The sequence below is a fragment of the Trichosurus vulpecula genome, chromosome 4 (genome assembly GCF_011100635.1).
Source record: "Trichosurus vulpecula isolate mTriVul1 chromosome 4, mTriVul1.pri, whole genome shotgun sequence".
Classification (NCBI taxonomy): domain Eukaryota; kingdom Metazoa; phylum Chordata; class Mammalia; order Diprotodontia; family Phalangeridae; genus Trichosurus; species Trichosurus vulpecula.
Window position 1 is genome coordinate 303,633,735 of NC_050576.1, and position 19,619 is coordinate 303,653,353.

General features: G+C 38.8%; 1 long non-coding RNA gene across 1 annotated transcript; it reads left to right on the top strand.

Annotated features, from left to right (window-relative positions):
* Positions 1-4,504: 4,504 nt before the first annotated feature.
* Positions 4,505-14,220, top strand: LOC118845842. The gene is made up of 3 exons (XR_005010153.1): positions 4,505-4,591; positions 5,580-5,758; positions 14,020-14,220. It is a non-coding gene; the product is annotated as an uncharacterized LOC118845842 (long non-coding RNA).
* Positions 14,221-19,619: the final 5,399 nt, after the last annotated feature.

The following is a 19,619-nucleotide window of genomic DNA, read 5'->3' on the forward strand; positions in this document are numbered from 1 at the left end:
CTTTGTAGTTCTCTTTTAATATTCAAATGATTCACTTTCAGCTAAGATAGTTACCTGAATGCAGGTAGGCAGCCTCGATCCCATACCATAGTAAAAATCTAAAAATTCTACCTATCAGAATAGTGAATAAGGAATCCAGTGAGAAACCACAGTGACTGCATTCATTCCAACACTTCACAAAAAGTCAGGCAGAGACCATGAGCAATAAAAAAGACAGCCCACAAGAAAAACCAGGGTCAGCACAGGCAAACAAGATGGACACTTCCCAGCATGACCAGAAATGGCATAGACATCTGTAGCCTTCCAAGGCTCTATATACAGAGGCTACAAGTTTAGAGGGCTATAGGAGAAAGCCCCAAGGTGGCTGGAAACCCATAACAGAGTGGTCAGAAATGAACAATGATAATGACTAGTTTTGGTGCAGCAGCACCCAAACCAGGACACTCCAGATTCAGGGGCTCCGAGAGGCCAGAGAAGACTCCAAAGTTTCTGTGCTTTGAAACTCAAAGATCCTAAAAGGGCTTAAAACATACCAGAACTCTTAGGATAGACATATTCAAGGAAGTGGAGGTCAATTGTGGAGCCCAAGTGACTCCAATGGAGATCAAGTAGAGATGATTACCCTACCCAATAGCTCAGCAGGGGGAGGAGTCTGGTCCTGGTATAAAGCCCAAGTTTAAAAAGTAAGAAACTAATGCAGAAAAATACTGACCATCTATAAATAATTATTATAGATCCAAAGATAATCAAAACTACAACCTTAGAAGAATGGAGTGACTTCACAACCGTAAGCAGAGACTCAGAGGAAAAAATTAGATTTTCCAGAAGAACTACATGAATACTTGGAAGATATGAAACAAGATTTTTAAAAAATCAAGTAAAAGAAAAAGAAATAATTAGAAAAATAAATTATATTAGAAATGGGATAAATAAGAAAGTAGTAAACTTTATCCAAAAATCTTAGAACAAGATCAAAATATTGAAAAATTACAAGAAAATGTAAGGTATATGTTATTAAAAACAACTGACTTGGAAAATGAGAAAAGGAGAGATAATTTAAGAATCACTAGGCCCTTAGAGCTATAAAAAAGAGCCTGAAATCTTTATTTCATGAAATAACTTTTTTTTAAATGTGCTCAGATCTATTAGAACAAGAGAGAGAATGAAAATAGAAAGAATTCATCGTCACGTCTTGAAAAAAATTCTAAAAATTCAAGGAATATTATAGCCAAAATGCAAAACTTCTAGTACAAAGGAAAAAATACTGCAAGCAGCCAGAAAGAAAGAGTTCAACTACCAAGGAATCACAGCCAGCATAAGACCTGGAAGCTTTTACTTTTAACAATAGGAAATCTTGGAATACAAGATTGCAAAATGCAAAAGATATAGTCTTACAGCCAAGAATAACTTACCCCACAAAGCAGCCTATCATTTTACAGGGGCAGGGGTGGGGTGGGAGTGGGGAATGGGTCTTTAAGGAAATAGAGGACTTTCATGAATTACAAATGGAAAAGACTGGGACTGAACAGAAACTTGAAAATGCAAAAATAAGAGTAATAAGAAACTTAGAAAGGTAAATTTATCTGAGCAACTAGACAGAGCTATGCAAAGATGAAATACTAACATTCTAATAAGGAAAGAGGGGCAAGTAGATGGTGCAATGGATAGAACACTGGGCCTGGAGTCAAGAAGATCTGAGTTCAAATCAAGTCTAGACACTGTGTGACTGTGGGCAAGTCACTGAACCACTATTTGCTTCAGTTCCTCATCTGTAAAATGCATGACTGGAGAAGAAATGGCAATTCGCTCCTCTATCTTTGCCAAGAAAACCCCATGGACAGTATTATCTACAGGGTCATGAAGAGCCAGACTGAATAATAGCAACAATAAGGAAAGAAGAATCAAGTCCTTTTTGAACCTTGATGTCTTCAAAGGGCATTTACAGAGTTAAACAAAACACACAGAGAAGCTCAGGGTTGATTTGGTTCTGTTCCAGTGGTTTTAAGGGGTGAAAGAAAAGGAATACACTAGTAAAGAAGGGAGGGAAAATGCAGTAGAACAATTATTTCTCATAAATGAAATGTACAAGAGTGATATAAAAACATGGAGAAAGGAGAAGGGAGAGTAGGCATCAGAAAAACCTCACTCTCAGCAGAATCAGAAAAAGGATTGAATATAAATACAGAGAGAGAGAGAGAGGGAGAGGGGTTTGGTATAGAAATATGTTAAATTCAACAGGAAACCGGTGAGGATGGGGTGGAGTTAAGGGGAAGATAATACAAGAAAAGGAATAATCAATGAGTAAAAAGTAAAACACATTTCAACTTCAGAGGGTAAATTTTGAAGGATGAATTAAAGGGGAAAAAAAACTTGAGAACCAATGAATGAGTCTGGGAGAAAGGAAGAGTAAAGGTACACTAGAACAGGAGCAGATTTTCAGTTATTAACCACTGTTATTGGTCACATTCCTTTTCTTTCACTACTTTCTTCTTTGTAAAATATGTAGTAGTGCTAAGAGACATCAACGTAGTGCTAAGAAACAATATCTAGGAGGAAAAAAAAACCTTTGCAGCAAATTTCTCTGATATTCAAGATTATAAGGAATTAATTTAAATAAAAACAGGAACCATTTTCCAGTAGATAAATGGTTAAAGAGTATGAATAGGCAGTTCTTAAAGGATAAATCCAATTTATCAACAGTCATATAAAAATCCGGTAATAATAAGTGAGTGATTTTCAAAATCAGCAATAACAAATAAAACAACTCTGGGATCCATCTCGCACCCATCATATTTACAGAAATGACAAAAATGAAAATGGCAATTTTTGGAGATGTGGGACATTAATGCACTGTTTGCTTGAACTGTGAATTGACAGACATTTTGGAAAGCTATTTGAACTATAACTATAAAAATCAGTAAGCTACACATGTCCTTTGACATAGTAATACTATTATTAGGTAAAAAACTAGAAGGGATCAAAGAAAAAAGAAAGGCATCGATAGGCACAAAATATTTATTGCAGCACTTTTTTTTGGAAGCAAAGAACTGGAAATTTAGATGCCTACCAATTAGGAGAATGGTTCAACAAGTACTGTATTATGATTTAATGAAATATTATTGTGCTTTAAGAAATTATGGAAGATATGATTTTAGAGAATTGTGGTAGACTTGTATGAACTGACAGGGTGAAGTGAACAGACCCAGGAGAACAATTTGTATAACAACGACGAAATTACAAAGAAAAATAACTTTGAAAGGCTTAATTCTTATCAAAGCATTGACCAACCATGACTCCAAAAGACTCAGCAGTGAAGCATGTTTCCCATCTCTTGACAGTGAAGTGATACATACAAGACGCAAAAAGATACATATTTTTGGACAAGGTCATTTTATGAATTAATTTTACTTGCCTATACATTTTTTTTTGTCATAAAGATTTTACTTATATAAATGGAAAGGGGAGTTGGGAGGTAGGGAGAATTAGTAATAGTAATTCCAAAAGAAAAAAAGGATATTGAAGCTTTTTTTTTAATATAGAGAAGAGAAAGAAATTAGATAAGAAGCACTGACAAGCAGGATAGTTTTGAAAATAACATGTTGAATTTATTATATATTGTTGAAAAAGGTTTTATGAAATGGAATTTCATAATTTCAAATACAATCTTCTTTTAGGTTCTCTATGGGTATTTAAGTTTAAAAGTTTAGGTTTAAGTTTAAAGTAAAAAAAATAAGATTAAGAAATACACAAATGATTCTGAAAGGATTAAATCATTAACATACTTCACACTAAGGATTAGCTTCTTCTAGCAGGAGGGACCCTAACCTAGGGCAGCTTGATAGCATTATAGAGAGTCAATGAAGGAAAGAGTGAAGTAACAAAGAGCAATGATGACTGTTTTGTTTTACCATTTTACCTACTGTCTTAGATCATAAACTCAGAGAGAACAAGGGCTATATGTTTGATGGAAGGGGAAAAATCTCAGAAATTTTAAAATAAATTATATCTTAATTCTTTTGCAAAAAACAAAATAGGATAGATCTTGAACTTTACCCTGTCTTGGATTCACTCTGTATAGACACCTTAGCATCCAGTCTTAGCAAGTTAGCTTAATGTTTGCAATAACAACCCGAGGACTAATTTTGTAGCCATAAAAGATGCTTTTAGCATTTCACAGGTTGAGAATCTGACCCAGGGATTTAAAGGTTAGAAGAGATTTAGAAAGAGTAATATCAAGAGACTTAGAGATGACAGAAAATTGGATGTGAACTTGAGAGTACATATGGTAGCAAAGAACACCAATGCTATTTTGGGCAGCAGGGAATGTGTCAGCTCAAAGTACAAGGAATAGATAGTCCCTTTGACTACACAACTTTGGTAAGGCACATCTGGTTATTCAATTCTGTCTGAGATATTTTAGGATCTGTGTGTGTGTGTGTGTGTGTGTGTGCGCGCGCGCACACACACACAACTTTATGTTTACACGGGTATCAGGGGTTTTGTAGAAAGCAGCTATCACCAAGTGCTCTATGAAAAAGTCTTCTAGACTGTGCCAACAGAGCTCTTCGGTTCCAAAGAAAATACTCCACAGGTATGTTCCATAACTGAATACATGCATACATACATACATACATATATATATATATATATATACACACACATATATATGAGACTGTATTTTAAAGCATTTTGTTTAATATTTTAAATATTTAATTTAATGTTTTCTTTCTTTAAAGATAGTATTTCTGAACTTGGTTTATTTCTCATCTGTCTCTGAATCATACTCTCATTTTTATCCATTAGTAGCATATTTGTTCTCAACCATAATCAGGGACTAAGCCAGTGAAACTCCAGAGATGGGAGCAGGAGGAATGTCTTGTCTGAGGAACAGATGGGAGGTTAATGTCACTGTATCATAGAATATGTGGAAAAGGTAGTAATAAGACTGGAAAGATAGGAAGAGGCCAAGGTTGTGAGGGCCTTTAACAATGAAACAGATTTTATATTTGACCCTAGCGTCAGTAGGGAGTGCTGTGGTAGATTAAATAGGGAAGTGATATGATCAGACCTATACATTAGGAAAATCACTTTGATAGCTGAGTAGAGGATGGATAGATTGAAGCAAGGAGGTCCTCCAAAAGCTTATTGCAATAGTCCAGGCAAGAACTGTGTCAGGGTAGTGACAGTGTCAATGGAGAGAAGAGGACATACATGAGAGGTGTTGTGGAGGTAAAATTGAGAAATGTTGTGAAGGTAGAATTGAGAGGACTTGGCAACAGGTTGGAAATGGGCTGGAGGGAGAAAGAGCGAAGAGTCAAGGGTGACCCTTGGGTCATGAACGTGGGTGACAGGGAAGATGGTGGTGCTGTTGATGGTAACAGGGACATTAGAAAGATGGGAGGGCTTTGGGGAAAAGTAATGAGTTTAATTCTGCACATACTGAGTTAAAGATGTCCGTGGGACATCTGGTTCAAGATGTCCAATAGGCAGTTGTGAGATCATCTATTCAGTTCTAAATCCTCTCACCTGAGTCCAGATCATGGCTCTGTTACTGACTACCTTCTTGACCTCATCTCTAGGCCTCAGTTTTGTCATCTATAAAAGAAAAGGCAAGGGTAGACCCGATGAGTTCTGAGAAGCCCTTCAGATTGAAATTCTACAGTTCCGTGGTTATGAATTATAGAATGCTAGAATTCCAGGAAAATGATGCAGGAGACCAAAAGGACACTGGAAAGACAATAACTGGGAAAAAAAACTGGTATGTATCTCACCTTAAATTCTGCAAAGTGCTCATCATACATTAATCTCATTTGGTCCTCACGTCAACCCTATGAGGTAAATGCTATGGTTATGACTATCTTCAGCTCACAGCTGATGAAACTGGGACGGAGAAACCCTAAGGGCCTACTAGCCTCACATAGGCTCACACAACTAGTTAGTATTGGAAGTAAGGGTCTTGCTCAAGTATATTACCAATAAGAACTCACGTGTGGAAAGGGCTTTAAAAGGCGTGATCGAGAAAACTCATGACCAAGAAAAGAAGTGGGCCAGGTTTGTAGCAAGAGTGAAGACTACAAATGACTAAGCTGAGTGCTATGGTGGTATCCAAAAAACATGAAAAGAATTCAAGGAGAGGCAGGTGGTGGTGCAGTGGATAAAGCAACCAGTCCTGGAGTCAGGAGGACCTGAGTTCCAATCTGGATTCAGACACTTACTAGCTGTGTGACCTGGGCAAATCACTTAACCCTGATTGTCTCAAAATAAAAAATTCAAGGAAGGCCTTCCTCATGTTAGATGGATCCGCTGTTGAGCATTCATGAAAAGATATCCATGAGAATATCACAGGATACGGAAGTATTGGGATTTGTCAACTAGGGTTGAGGAAGGTCTCGCAAATATAAGATCCCGTGTCCACCAAAGTGTTAATTTCTTCTTGCTGACTTTGGCCCCACATTATGGGACCATCTAGAGTTCACTTTCAATTGTCATATTCCCTATCCGTCCTGTATTTGTGTCATCTAAAAAAAAAGTTAAGCACAGGACAATTTAAGATAAGCATAGGAGAATAGGATTTAGTGTTGGAAAGAACTTTAGAAATTGTCCAATCCATCCCCTGCATTTTACAAATTAGGAAACTAAGGGCCATCAAGAATAAGTGACTTTTCTAATGTCCAAATACAGGGCTCCTATGAAGATACCGTATTCATTTTCATCCAAATCATTGATAAAATGTTGAGATGGTCTGGAAAAGAAATGAGAAAATTCATTTCCCTTTCTTCCTTGCAAAGGTGGGGGTCCATGTGTATTCTATGCTATATACACTGTCAGATTTGGTTTATGTATTACTTGCTTGCTTTTCTTCCCTCTCTGTCTTTTAAAAAATTGTTTCAAGGGACATCTCGATGGCCAGGGGATGAGGTATGTATTCAGAAATGAAGGTGATATTAAAAAAATAGTAAAAAATTTCCCAAAAAATGTTGAGCTGGACAGGACCAAGGATGTAAAACTATGTGGCACCCCAATAGAGAGATACATTTAGATTGAAACTAACCAATTCACTGACCTTTTTTGTGCATGTTTGTTCAACAAGCTGCAAATTTACTTAACTACGCTATTATGCTGCTTCCTCTGGACCTTCTTATCCACACCAATATTATGAGAAACTTTGTCAAGTAATTTCTTTAAATCATGATTACGTTGCACCTACAGCCTTCATAGAATAAGAATCTTGGAAATCAACTCTGATCTAACAACCTAGAAAGTCTATCAAAAAAAAGGAAATGAAGTCAACTTGGCATACCTTGGTTTTTAATGGATCCAGGGTAGCACCTAGTCATTGTTACACTGTTTACTAAATTTGCACAAGCATCATCTTGCTAATCCATTCTAGAATTTTGCCAATAATTCACACCAGGTTTACCCATGTGTCATTTCCAGAATCTATCCTTTTCTCTAGTTTCAAACCAAGACAACATTTATCCATGGTCTCCCGCCCTTTGGCACCTCTCTCTCTAATTCTCCATGATTTCCAGAAGATTGCAGAGTGGCTCTGAGATCACACCTCCCAGATCTTTCAGCGCCCTGGGATGTAAGTTCTCTGGGCTTAGACGCTTGAACGAATTTTAAGCGGTTAGATATTCCCTTGTGAGGATTATTATAGCCTTTGTAGTTGGAAGATACAAAGACAACATACACACAAAGATATAAACACAGACATACGTATGCAGTTAGAAAAATGTGCCCAGGCAAATAGATCCATGCACATGCAAAACCATATGCATGCATATGCAAACTGAAATCTGTGGATAACCGTAAGTAGAGAAGAACTCAGCCCTCTATCCTCCTCCATATTCCTATCTGCACCTTTTGCCCCCACCTTTCAAACACCAGAGACCCTGACCACCACTTTTCCTTCTCATCCCTTCCCCTGTTTCCATTTCTTAAGATAATGTAGGAGGACACAGGCTCCCAATAGAGCAGAAAGGATTGTGGTTAGATTTCCCCTCAAAAATAAAGGACTGCCTTTCTTCTCCACTCCTCTAATCCCCCATTTCCCCAAGTTTGGCAGGACTCTCTCTTCTTACAGTCTGTTTATAGCCTCTGTTAGACAGGGGCTTGGGAATTGTACCCTAGAATCTGAGTGGCTGATCACTACTGGTACCACCATGATTGGAGTCAGGAAGAAGGATTGCACCCCCGGGTCCCATGCCTGGGGATCTTACAAGGTTCAGAATGAAACCATCTTAACATTAGTGAACATTTGCCACAGCTATGTTTATCACATCCTTATTGCTTTTTGCTCATTGTGAAAAATGCAAACATAGCAGTTCCGGTTCAGTTGTGACTGTAGGTAGTTTCATTCTCATGCTCTCCTCTGCTAATTAGGGAAGCTGCATGGTGTTGAATAAAGACCACTGAACTCAGAATGAGAGGTCTGGTCCCTAGAATGTAAGCTTCTTGAGAACCAGAGCTTTTTCTGTTTCAGAGCTTAGCAGAGGGTTTGGTGCATTTAACAAATGCTAGCCGGACTAGCTGTATGGTTAGACCTAAGTCATTACAAGCCTCAGTTTCTCATCTCTGAAATAAAGGAGTTGGACTATATGACCTCTCAGGTCCCTTCTAGCTCTTAAGCCTATGATTAGCCAACCCAGTTCTTTTTCAACTGTTTCACACATAGAGGAGACTCAATCACAATAGAAAGTTTCTTTGTGTCATATCTTCAAAAGCAAATTTCACATAAAATCTTAACATTAACACTCAGAGTTTATAACACTTTGGGAAAGACAGACAGCACAAAGTAGTGCATGGAGAGCTGGCATCAGAGTTAGGAAGACCAGGCTCAAGTACTTCCTCTGGTATTATTGGCTTTGTGACTCTAGGTAGGTCACTTTATGTCTTAATGCAACCCCAAGCAACACTGAGACGGCATTGCAGAGGGCACCAATGTGTGTGTTTGTTACGTTGATGATGTCACAGGTCTGGTACAAACAACAACAACAAAACCAACTTTCCAATAACATCCTGGAGATGCAGGAATGAAATGAATTAATGCAAAATTGGATTAGCGAAACAGGGCACAAAATTTTGCTGAATTATTCAATCTCTCGTTTATCGGTTCAGAGGAACAACTCATAACGACTTGAATTTCAATAGTGCTTTAAGGCTTACAAAGACTTTCCTCATGATAATATTGTAAGGTGAGTAGCATAGCATTAGCATTCCCATTTCACAGATGAGGAGAATGAGTCTAAAAGAGGTTAATTGACTTGCCATACACTACCACTGCTAGTAAGTGCTAATGCCAGGATTTAAACTAAAGTCCCCCTACTCCAAGTCTGGGATTGGCTGCCCTAAGCAGTAAGGTAGTTAATTCAAAACAGTGAATAATAAAAGAAATATATTGGATTCTGCATACATTATAAGCTTCCCCCTGCCTCTGGCAGAGTTACCTTCCTAATTATGTTTTCTTTTAGACCAATCACAAAATGAGTTGACATTCCTGAGCCCACACCAGCTAGTGCTATGGGATGGGGAGGTGACCCAGCAGTTGCTCGGGAGTATGCCCAGAAAGACAATCTGTGATTCAATATTTACTGCAGATAATTGAGAGTTGACGCAATTACAGTTGGCTTGGATTAAGAAAGTTTTCCAACCTGTTCTAACTTCCTGATCCTTTGTGTCTTTGAAGGCTGTAAAAAAAAAAATGTGGTTAATGTCAGATCACTGACCTTCGCTTTTTTAACCATTCTATTCCTCTATGGACAGTTTTGTTTTGTTTTTTGTTTGGGGGGCCGGGGAGGTTCTCTGTGGACATTTGTGGATCAGTTATAAAGCACATACATGGCCCTGGAGCCTGGGGAACACGGCCATTGTTGAAAGGCTAGGTCATTCTATTTTTACCCACTTTCACCTTAATTGCATATTGTTAGGGCGGGAATTTCCACAAAGAGGTTGTGCAAGCATGCTGGGAGTTGCTTGAAATAGTTTCCACTTTCCTGGGCTCCCGTGTAAGAAGCTACTCTGTTAGATTTTGCAGCTTCTCATTTGGCCTGGACAACCTACTTCATGTTTAGATGCTGGCAGAAACACCAACAGCAGTTCTATGATTCCAACTCCAACACTGGTGTGAAGAGTTCCTTGATAACTTATAAATCCAACTGGTAACTTGAAGAAGCCCAAATTCAGTTTGGTTGGTCATCATCAATGCATGTTTTTGTACTGGAAAGACATTATTCTCAAGAACCATAGGACTCCATCTAGCCCATAAGAGAGTTCAGTCTTTCCACACTGAAAGAGTTAATTTTCCTCCCATGTGTGAACAATTTGCTTTCCTGGTCACTGCCCCATGGAAGCCTGACAGTCACCTTCCTCTGACAAAGGCCTGTAATCGCAAAAACAGCACTGCCACTAATCATGTGCATTAGTGAAAAACAATTAGTTAGGGCTTAGATGGAAGTGGGGGTTGGTCAAAGGACATATTTCAGTCGATCCAAGAAAAGATATCATTGTGGTGCTTCTTTTTATGTTAATCTGTGACCCAGCATATCCTGACTGTCTGAAAAGGCAGGTTTTGTTTGGCCTGGTTTTCCATTTCCACCATACATCTTACATGATTTGAAAACCAGACCAGAGCAGCTCCTTGCAACAATGGCGTGGCAAGAGATTCTGCCGAGGGAAAACCATGTGCGAATGCTGAAATACTACCGACCCAGGGACTGTACAACTAATCACGTTGCCCTAGTCAATCTAAAAGTCACTCTTCACTTTGTCAACATCACTATGCAAATGGATCTCCATGCTACCTGCCTGCTGCTTTACCACATAAAGAGAATGGGAGACTAGGTTAAGAGAAATCTTGTCCATTTCTCTTCATCTCAATCAATCAATCAATCACTTATTTAATGATCAACTATTAGGTACTAGACACTCCACTAAGACCCAGGGATACAAGTGTGAAGAATGAAGCAATCACCACCAGTGAGGAGCCTAAATTCTACAGGGGCCAGTAATATATAAGTAAAAATATGTGCAGTGTTAGGGCAGCTAGGTAGCTCAGTGAGTAAAATGCCAGGCCTGGAATCAGGAAGATTTGAATTCAAATTTGGCTCCAGGTACTAACTGTGTGACCCCTGGGCAAGTCGCTTAACTTCGTTTGCCTCAGTTCCTCAACTGTAAAATGAGCTGGAGAAAGAAATGGCAAATTACTCCAGTATCTTTTCCAAGAAAGCCCCAAAAGGGTCATGAGAGTTGGACATGACTGAGATGACTGAACAACACGATATGCAGCATAAATATGAAGTTAATAAAGAAATTAAATACAAATAGTTTGTGAAAAAGGGCACTTAGCAGTTGGTGGGGGGAGGGATAAGGAGAGATTTCATACAAAAGATAGTGCCTGAGAGGCACCTTAATGGAAGGGAGAGTCTCTTTGAAGTACAGATAAGGAGGGAGAGACCTCTGAGCATAAAGAGACAGAAAATGAAATGTCATGAGTGACAAAGAGAAGGTCAGTTTGGGTGGATCACAGTGTGCTAGAAGAAGAGTAACCTCCAATGAGGATGGCAAGATATTTTGGAGATAGGTTGTATGAGACTTTGCAATCTAAACCAAAGAGTTTATATTTTATTCTAGACTAGGGGCAAGAAGAAGCCAATGGAGCTGATTGAGTTGAGGAGTCACTTAAGGAAAATTATTTTGGCAGCAATATGTAGAATGGACTGGACTGGACTAGTAAAAGGAACTTAAGGCAGGGAGACCAGCTAGGAAGCTGTTGCAATACCTTAGGTAAAAGGTGGTGATGGGCTGACCTAAGGCAATCGTGTGTATGCAGGAAAGGGGTCATGTGCAAGAGATGTTATGAAGGTAGTAACAGCAAGACGGATATGTGGGGTGAAGGTGAGTTAGGAGTCAAGAAGAATGGCGAGATTATAAACCTGAGACAATGGTGATGTCTTCAACAGAAATAGAGATGTTTGGAAGAAAAGAGGGTTAAAAAGAAGAATAATTAGGTCAGTTTTGGATGCGTTGGGTTTGAGATGGGACATCTGGGACATCCAGTTTGAAATGTCTAACAGGTAGGGACTGAAGTTTAGGGGAGAGACTGAGGCTGAGTAGATAGATATGGGAGTCATCTGCATAGATATAATAGTTAAATCTAAATGAGCTGATGAGGTTTCCAAGAGAAAGAATATAAAGAGAGAAGTAAACCTTGAACAGAATCTTGAGGAACACCAACATTTAGAAAGTATGATTATAAGAGTTCAAAAGTCCTGCTGACTCAACTCCACAGGACTTTGGAAACCTCTTCACCTTGGAAGTTTACTCCACCCCAGGATTATTTCTTTTTTTTTCTTTTTTCTTTTTTGTGAGGCAATTGGAGTTAAGAGACTTGTCCACGTCACACAGCTAGTAAGTGTCAAATGTCTGAAGACAAATTTGAACTCAGGTCCTCCTGACTCCAGGACCAGTGGTACTCTATCTACTGTGCCACCTAGTTGCCCTCTAGGGACTATTTCTTACATTAGAAGTAACCTCCCTGCCCCTTCTGCCTCTTCCTGATTGGCCAGTTCCTCCTAGAACCTCCAAGTTAAGGAGGCCTAGGCCAAAGATGTCGTCATCCCTCTCCAAGCATCTCTGCTGACTCATCTCCACAGTGGAGATGACTTTTCTGACTCCCTTTTATGTATTATCTTCCCCCATTAGAATGGAAGCTCCTTGAGGGGTGGGACTATGTTTCTTTTTGCTTGTACTTCTGTTCCCAGCATTTAGCATAGAGCCTGACATATGATAAGCACTTAATAAATGTGGACCAGCTGTTGACTGCCACTTAGTACCTATGTGACCTTAAAACAAGTTAATCTCTCCTGTGTTTTACTTTCCATAACCATAAAGATCAAAGTTTTGGTCTAGATGGTTTCTTCCCAGCTCAAATTCATGTTCCTAAGTTCAGTAGAAGCAATATGGTGTAACACTCAGTACATTGGACTAGGAGTCAGGACATGGGTTCTAGCCCCAGTTCTGCCAGTAATCAATTTATGACTTCAGATAGGACACGATCTTCAGTCAGAGACTCAAATTCTTCCTCCACAAATTGAGGCAAGGGATGGGGTGGGAGAGGGTTGTTTTAAGGAAAAAAGTCATACTCATTTACCCAGTATATATCCGTTATTGGAAATATATCCTAGTATATATACGCACATATGACATATACACACATATATCACATTATATCTATGTATTTTTATGTATAAATATATAATATACTCTATGAAAAGAACTATGTTCCTAAGCATTACAACTTGTGAAAAGCTGAATACAGCCTAAATCTTCAACAATTGAGAAATGATTGAATGAACTATGGTGCATCAGTGTTATGACAGATCATAATGTAATCAAGAATTACAAAGAAGAGAAAAAGAATTAAATGGGAAAACTTAATCAGATCAGTATATATGATAACTACAACTATGTAAGTGAAAATATGTGGAAATGTGTGTGTGTGTGTGTGTGTGTGTGCATATATATATATATATATGTATGTATGTATGCACACACACATATGCATATAGTAGTGACAAATGGACAAAGATAATGTAAGTATACCCAGGGTAGGGAGTAATAACTATCATAAGTCAACATATCCAAAACAGAACTCATTATCTTCCCCTGCCCCAAGCTTACCCCTTTTCCTAATTTCCCTATTTTTCTCAAGGCTGCCATGATCCTTTCAGTTACCAAGCTTCTTTCTGGAGCTCTCTTCTTTCTCTACACAGGGCCATCTCCAGTGGTCCTTATCTATGTCTTGCTGCTGGACCCAGATGGCTCCAGAGGAGAAAGTGAGGCTGGTGACCTTGCATAGCCCTACCTCACTTAAATCCAATTCACTTGCAAGTCATGTCATCACCTTTCTGATGTCATGGTCCTCTTCAGGAGCAAAGGACAAACAGCAACACCTTTCTTTCTCTACAGTACCTTTCTTGGTGACCTTATGTACTCTCCATTACTGACTCATCTCCACAGGACTTCCTCTACCATGCCCTAGAAACCTCTTCACCCTGAAAGCTCACTCTACCCATACATTGGAAATACTTCGGTTCCTCCCAGACCCCGTAATTTGAGGAGACCCAGGCCGAAGCTGTATTCATCCCTCTCCAGGCTACATTGAGGACTCATCTCCAAAGGACTTTCTCTACCATGGCCCTGCTCCTGGTACCTTATTTCCTTCACCCACCCCATCTTTTCACCTCCTTTTTGTGTGTTGTTTTCCTTCATTAGAATGTAACCTCCTTGAAGGCAGGAACTGTCTTTCTTTTTACTTAACACAGTGCCTGGAAAGTACAAAGTGTTTAATAAATGCTTCTTGACTGCCTGGCTGTCTTGTGTTCAATTATCCTCTCTAGGCAAACAACTACAAGACCTATATATCTAGCTCTAGAGCCTTTCCTAAACTCTAGTCCCACATCATCAATTTCCTATTGGACATCTCCACTTGGATGTCCTGTAGGCATTCCAAACTCAATATATCCAAAACAGAATGCATTCTCTAACTATCCTTTCTTCCTAAGTTTCTTGTTTCTGCTGAGGGCACCCTCATCCTTTACAGAACCCAAGTTTGCAACCTCAGATAACCTCTCTCTCCTTCAGGCCCTTGTGTCCAATCAGTGGCCAACTCTTGTTAATCCCACCTATCTATTACATCCATCCTTCTCTGTCCACTCACACAGCTACCACCATGCTCTAAGCCTGCATCTCTTCTCACCTGATCTATTGCAATAGCCTCTTAGTGGTCTCTCTCCCTCCAGACTCTTCCCTCTTCAATCCATCCTCAACACAACTGTCAAGTTGATATTCCCTAAGCACAGGAATGAGCATGACCTTCTTCTATTACAGAAGGTTCAAAAGCTCCCTCTTGCCACTAGGATTAAAATACAAATTACTTTGACCTTTAAAGCTCTGAACAATCTGGCTCCAACTTACACTTCCTTTATACAGCCTACATTCCAGTCACGGCTGCCTACATCACACCATCTTTAAGTAGCCTGTCCCCCGTGTGTGGAGTGTGCTCCCTCCTTACGTCTGCCTAACACACTCTGTAGCTTCCTTATAAGTTTGGCTCAAGTACCACATCTACAACAGGTCTATTCTGATCTGTCCATTTGACTTCATGGCACTCCCTGCCCCTGAAGAAATTACTTTCCATCTACTTCTTCTATGTTTCCTATTTGTTTTTCTGTGTATATCTTGTTTCCATCAAGGAGAATGTAAGTTCCTTGAGGTTAGGGGTTGTGATTTTTGTCTGTGTATCCTTAATGCCTAGCATTGCACTTTGCACACAATGGGCTGATTAATAATTGTTCATTGAATGAATGAATGGACTTCAAAGTCACCTTTTCTTCTCCATTTTGGAATCACTACCTCAATTCTAGTCTCAGATCATATGTCACCCTTTAAACAAGGCCTTTCCTGATCTCTCTAGTTGTTAATGCATCAAAATTAGCTTATATTTACTTGTCTCTATATGTTATTTTTCTCAAGTAGAATGTAAGCTCCTGAGGGTAGGGATGTTGTCCATTTGGATGTTGTCCCCAGTCCCTAGCACATAGAAGTCTTTTAAAAAATTGAATAATTCATAATTATTAGTTTAGTTTTTATTAATATTTAAAATTAAGCTTCTAGTAAATTATTCTTTTACAAATACAAAAAACCCGATTATTCTTTTAAAAATACAATGAACCAGATGTTCTTTAATGATCCTTCTAACTTTAACATTCTATGAATTTGTGTGATTTGGTTCCATCATCATGATTCTTTACTGGTATTAACTCTGGTTTGCTATCAGTGACAAACAAAACTGGTATCTTCCCCTCTGCTAATGTAGTCAAAATGATTCAGGTTTGACTCATTGAGTACCCAGCAGACAATAGGTGAGTTCTATATTCCTCAGAAAGGAAATTTATTTTCATATTGTTATGACTTGGGGACAGGTGTTTCTTTTGTGTGCTCATATATTCAGAATTTTGCACCTTGAGAATTGACTTGCGTTGATTCTCCACTTATTCTTAACACCAGCCAGAAATGTGGAAGTTACATTTGACTAGAAGGTTTTTTTAAATCCCCTCATACCCACCTTTTCATTCTAGTTTCCGTAGAGGCTTTCTTTCTTCATGTCTGAATCTGTATTTCAGTTTTCACGTTAAGGAGCCACTCTAGGGCAAGAATAATGTGTTTCTTCAGCCAGAGAACAACCCAGTCCCTGCCTCACTGTTTAGGGTTAGCAATACTGATTTGGATTCAACAAGCAGAAAACAAAGCCAGGGTGAGGGGTGGGAGGGCAGGAAGCAGGGTGTTGTAGGTTCTTTTCAACAATAGGCTTTATCATCATGGGTTATGGCAAATAGGAATAGATTGCCAATGCAACTGTTCTTGAAGTATGGAAAAATGGGCAGGTGCTTTTTGGAATTGTCACCTGCTGGGGGAATACATTCCAGATGGCCATTCCAGGTAACTTTATTGGGTAACTTCACCCTAGGTAATTTTCTAACTTTCCCCAGAAGACTCTGATGGAAAGAACAGACATGCTGGGTTTTGTTTCAATTTGAAATACCATAGTTTCACGTCTGAGGTAGTATATGCATCTGAGTATTCAAGAAGCAGAAGTCTGTAAAACTTGAAATAAAACACAGCAGCCAAACCGTTTCTTTGAGAGATGAAAGAGGGGCCATGTCCCACATTTCAGATGAATTTCAAGGCAGCTTGATCCTGGAATGAAGTGTTCCAAGTATCTGTTTCAAGGGATGGATGACATTTCAATCTCCCTTGCAACTCTAGAAAAATTCCTGAAAAATAGTTGGTGTGTGATGGGTAGAGAACTGTAAGACCTGTTGAGGTTTCAAATCCTCTAACCCTTTGATTCTTCACTTTGTATTCCACTGTTTCTTTGGGCAATCTGCCATTTTAAAAGCATGGAGAATATTCATGTCCAAGGAATCCACCTAAGTAAAATAATAATAATGACAGTAATAAATAATATTAACTCACATTTCTATGGCACTCTACAGTTTACAAAATATATTCTTCTCAACAGCCTTGTGTTGTGGGGTCTCCTTAGCTCAAACATCTTTAGCAATATCAGTCAAATTAACAAGCCTGTTGTGGTGGAGAGGGCATTGGGATGGAAGTCAGAGATGTGAGCTTCGGAAACTATTTAGCTACTTGTTAAGGGCCATTTAAATCCTTCCGGGACTCAGTGCCCTCATCTATTAAACAAAAATCCCCTTCTAGCGATAAATCCAGTGATCAGTTGATAAGCCTCTCAGTGATTTTTTTTTTTTAGCAAATCCACAGCATTTCTTGAGTGCCCACTGTGTGCAAAGTAATTTACTACTTTACTATGCAATGTTACTCTCTTCTTCTCAAAAAGAATGGCTGATAGTAACTTACAACTCAGTGATCCTCTGTGCCTCCCAAGACGTTGTTTTCAAATGTGTACTGGAATCTGTTCATGTTAGTTTGGGAGAGCTGATTGTTAAAATTTCAATATGAGCATTTTACCTCAGGATGAGCAAATGCTACAAAATCAGGGCTTTGTTTATTGTTTCGATGGTTGTCTAGGCATAAAGTGATGGAGAAAATGTTAACAATGCAGATTCAACTTAAAAGTGTGTCCTGAAAAAAAAACTGTGTCCTGAATACTTTTTTTTTTCCTGGAGAGCTGGTTGTTAAACATTTATAAGTACACCACACTGTGCTACACAATAGCATAGTGCTATGCAATTGGTTATGAACTTAGGACAGAGAAGAACCATATTCTCAGACCGGTGAACTATCATCTCTACCAAAAATATAAAAATAAAAAGGAAAATAAATTAATTATAAATTATAATAAAAAATTAATTCAGTCCCCAGACCTTACTTTTGACTCATTACAAAGAGTGATTCAGAAAATCATAGTGTTTCATTTATGCAGTATCAGGTTTTATGTTGCCTAAATGGTCTCTTTGTAACTTTTCCTAAATAAACAAAAAGTAATTGCATGCAAATATATCCTGGCATATTATCTTGGTCTCAGATACAGTTAGTTTCTTATTCTGCTCCATGCTTTGTGTTTGGGGGAAGCCCTTAAGACATCTGTCAGCTTTTATGAACATATCTGGCTTTAGATCTTACCGTTAGTATATGAAGAATATTCCCTGGCAAATTATCTTTGTGAGTGACAGAACTGAATTTAAATGATTTCCCTCCTCTTGCCTTTGTAACCATGAGGGCTAACCTTTGTTTCCTTTCTATAACACATCTTTCTTCAAACTAATTTTGGTTCCTTTAGGGAGTCTTGTTAAGCTTAATGGAATGATTATGTTCTTTAATGTAACTTAATTACCAAGCATCAAGACTTTTCAAATTGTAAAAAGGAAACATTTTGAAATTGGTGTTTTGTCACTGACACAACGTGAATTCTAGTATCACGGTGAGTCCAGTTTTCCACAATCAAACCGCAATGGTGTTAGCCTCTACACCAAAACCCATGCTGCCCCAGTCTGACTGTTTTCACAACTGTAGCTCAGTGCAGCCTTGGGGCCTTTGGAAGCCCCCATTATTAGGGGACCAAGCTACACTCAGCTAGTAAGATTATAACACATTGACATCCTATACAACTCTTCTGTGTGTGAATGTATATGTGTGTGTATATATGTATGTGTGTGTTTATGTGTGTGTATGTATATGTGTGCATGTGTGTATTTCAAATAAATCTTCAACAGTGGATCCACCTGATGTGCTGAAGGCCTTACTCTGATTTGCCAATACTCCTACTGTCAGGGCAATGGGAAAAAAATTGGGGGATCACAGGAGATGAGATATGAAGGCAGGACTTTCTTTCCTAAGCTCTTTGAAGTGCTGGGAGGTAAGGGGGAAACCAGAAAAGTGTCATGGAAATCCAGAGAGGAGTGTCTATGAGAAAAGGATGGTCAACAGTGTCAGATGCAGAGAAGAAGACTGAGAACAGACCATCAGATTTCATTCCAGCTCCCAAATTAATTCAACCCTTTCTCCAACCTTCCAACATTATCTTATAGAAAAGGTTCTCTTGCTGAATTTTTCGAAACAATCTAATGACCTGGGGTCATGGAGAAATGCTTCTCCAACTTTATCTCATTTTTTCCATTGACAAGGCCCAGGCCCAATAGTTCTGTTCCTCATTCCCTGAGCACACCATTTTTAAAACCCTAGAATACATGTCATGGGTTTCCCTGCTTATCTGAGTCTTATTCTTTCTTCAGGTTCCAACTCAAACTTCATGTTTTCCATAAAGTGGAAGAGGGATAAGAATCGGAAATAATGAAAGTTGAAGAAAAGGAAAAAAAATAGAGTTGGTCTAGGGAAAATCATCTTAGTAACGACAGAACCATTGAAAAGTGGAAAGGGCTGCCTCAGGAGATAGTGGGATTCCCTTAATTTCCCTTAAGCACAGACTAGATGACAACTTGTCAGCCATATTAGAGAGGGAATCCTTTTTTTTGTGATAGATGGCCACTGGGGTCCTTTCTTTCTCTGTCATTCTCTGTTTCCATGTGATTCTGATCCTCAGAAGCCTTCCTGCATAGTGGCAGCCCTCAGTGAAGTCA